General features: G+C 37.5%; 1 non-coding gene across 1 annotated transcript; it reads left to right on the top strand.

The window, feature by feature from the left end:
- The first annotated feature begins 1,679 nt into the window (after positions 1–1,679).
- On the top strand, positions 1,680–1,788 carry LOC123326417. The gene has a single exon (XR_006541078.1). It is a non-coding gene; the product is annotated as a U6 spliceosomal RNA (small nuclear RNA).
- The last annotated feature ends 1,254 nt before the right edge of the window (positions 1,789–3,042 follow it).

The raw sequence follows: 3,042 nt of genomic DNA, 5'->3' as shown, positions 1-3,042 counted from the left end.
GATCTCACAACCCTGAGATCATCACCTGAGCCGAAATCAAGAGTCCGATGCTCAACTGACTGAATCACCCGGGTGTCCCTCCAAAAATATTTTTAAAGTGTATTTTTGTATAGAAAAATAAACTGTTGAAAAATGCACAAAAATAGTATTTGTCAAATAAATAAAATGTGTTAAAATTTGAATCATTTTTCCTTTTTATACTCCTCTGTATTGTCAGACTTTTCAACAATAAACATGTACCCATTTTATAATCAGAGAAGTATTCATTAATAAAATGCCAAACAACTTTAGCCACAGGCCTAATCTTCCTAACTCAGATTATGGGCGGATACAGCAGTGGCCTACTTATGAAGTCCTTCTGGGGACTGGTTGTGTGGTAACAGGGGAGTCTGTTTCCCTCAATAAGTAGAAATATTTTTCCTCATGTACAGTTTCAGGAATGAATTGTCCAATTAAAACTGAAAAGAAAGACTAGAATGAATAATAATAATAAATAGCACTAATATTAAGATTTTCCCAATAGAAAGTAACGCCCCCTCTTAGGGTATTTGGGGCCTATATTCTCTTGATCTGTGTCCAGAATGAGTCCCTGTGTATATCCCACTGCTGGAGAGAGATGGAAATAAGGTAAGGCACAGGGGCACCTGGGTGGCTCAGTCGGTTAGGCAGTTGCCTTCGGCTCAGGTCGTGATCCTGGGGTCCTGGGATCGAGCCCCACATCGGGCTCCCTGCTCGGTGGGGAGCCTGCTTCTCCCTCTCCCTCTGCCTGCCACTCTGCCTACTTGTGCTCTCTATCTCTCTGTCAAATAAATAAATAAAATCTTTAAAAAAAAAAAGAAGAAGGTAAGGCACACACAAAGCCCACTTGCCCGCTAATTGGAAATTGAGTCATTCAAAGATTGGTGGCCTATTCTATAAATGTCCTAAAACTGCCAGGGAGGTACAATGGGCTCACAGTTTTAAAAAATAATTCATATGCAAATTATACCATGATGAAACCTTAAAGCACATTTCAAAGTATTAAAAGTTCAAGCCTCATTAACATCATAACTGCACTCAATAATTACTTAGCTTAGCAATTAAAACAAACTTCAGGCCATATCAAATTGTTGTCTTTGAATATTTATCAGATTAACCATCAGGACACTTTTTGCATGTGAAAATGGGTGCCATTAATAGTTAAGCTGAGCCAATAAATGTAAACTAGAACTGGCTGAGCAAATTGGGCTGCATGATTGACCGCCCTATGGTATGATGAAACTTGCATGTAGCCACATTCCACAAAGGGTTCAACATCCTATAAAAGTTGGGTTTACGTTAAATTAACAAATAATTCTTATTAATTTGTTTAATGTTTTATATTATTTTTAAAAATATCTCATAATTATAAATATAAAAATATTATTTTACTATAATTATAAATATAAAATAAATATATTATTAATTTTTGCTATTTTACTATTTTAATTATTATTAAGGAGAACTCCTTAACCAAAACATGATACTCCATTACCATGTAAACATTACTGCCTAAATAGTATTTTTTACTCTAGTAAGTATTCATAAGTATTCAAAATGCTATGATTTTGAGTTGAAAACTTTGGGTCCAGGGCATACACATGAAGATTAGCAAGCACGTCCATGTTAAGTTTAAGGCAGTTTAAAAAGATATCTATCTAGTGCTCGCTTGGGCAGCACACATGCTAAAAACCTGCAATTATACAGAGAAGATTAGCGTGGCCCCTGCACAAGGATGACATGCAAAAGGATATCTATTTAGAAATGGTTCCTCTATCCTTCCATTTGGGTGATTTACCCTTCATGATCTTTCACCACGTTTTCCCCCAACTTGCAATTCTATCACCAGACCCTGAAGTTACTCTAACTCCAAAATATATATATTTCAGTGCTTTCTGATGTACACACCTAAGCTCCAGGCCCCTTACTCCCTCAGAACCTCTCCTTCTGCCTCCAATGTTTTGAGCACATCTTTCCTTCAAATGATTAGTTCCTCTTGAGTTTCCATCATCCATCCCTGAGCCTTCAGGTATATGTGCTAGGTGGGGTCATTAACACTAGCTGCTATAATGGATAATTCCAACAGCTCAGTGACTTGATACAATAAAAGGTCCTTCTTGCTCACTCTCATCCAATGTAGTTTGGACAGTTCTCTTCGGCAGAAACTCTAGGATCCAGAGGCCTTGCGTGCTAAATATATGACCTCTGAAATTTTCCAGAAGGAGAAAGTGGAAAGTCAAAGTTTTGCTGGAGACATTTTTAAGGGCAAGGCCAAAAGTGGATTTAGATCACTTGTACTCAAGCTTCCTTGGCCAGATCTGAGACATAGGACCATTCCCTAATTTCAAGTGAGGCCAGGAAATGCAGGCTTCCTGTGTGTTCAGCAAGAGGAATTAAGACTGGAGAGCATCTAGCAAATGTCTGTCATTATATAACTTGAACTTTCCATACAGTGACCTCTCCCACCATGTTTCTTTCTCCTACAACTCCTGAGAACATATTTTTGGGGGGACATGATTCAACCCACATCACCAAGAAAGCAGGAACTTAGGGCAAGTGTGTGAGTGGCCCTGTCTCACCAACCTGTGAACAGACTTGCAAAGCTGTACAGACAAGTAGATAAGTGACAAGCACAGACAACCTCACTAGCATTCAAAGAAGTAAGTTTAAAAAAAAAAAAAGACATTATTTTCACCTACAAAATTAACAAAGACTGAAAGATAATACTAAATACAAAAGGGGATACAGTGAAATTCAGCCCCTGAGGGGTTGTACCCAGAAGTACAATCTTCCTGAAGGACAATTCAGAAATAAGCATCAAAATCTTCATTCAGATCATTCAAAAATTTTTAATGAATATTCACTAAGCATGGAGCACTGTTCTAAATCTTCTAATCTAGTAATTCCACTTTCAGAAATGTATCCAAAAAAGGTGAGTGGAAATGCAGACAAATATTCATGGCCAAGGAATCCACTACAGTATAAAAATAGCCCAAATGGCTGATGATAGGGAAGTGATTAAAT

The sequence above is a fragment of the Neomonachus schauinslandi genome, chromosome 12 (assembly GCF_002201575.2).
Source record: "Neomonachus schauinslandi chromosome 12, ASM220157v2, whole genome shotgun sequence".
NCBI classification, from domain to species: Eukaryota; Metazoa; Chordata; class Mammalia; order Carnivora; family Phocidae; genus Neomonachus; species Neomonachus schauinslandi.
Note: the sequence above shows the minus strand (reverse complement) of the source record. Positions and strands in the feature narration are given on the sequence as shown.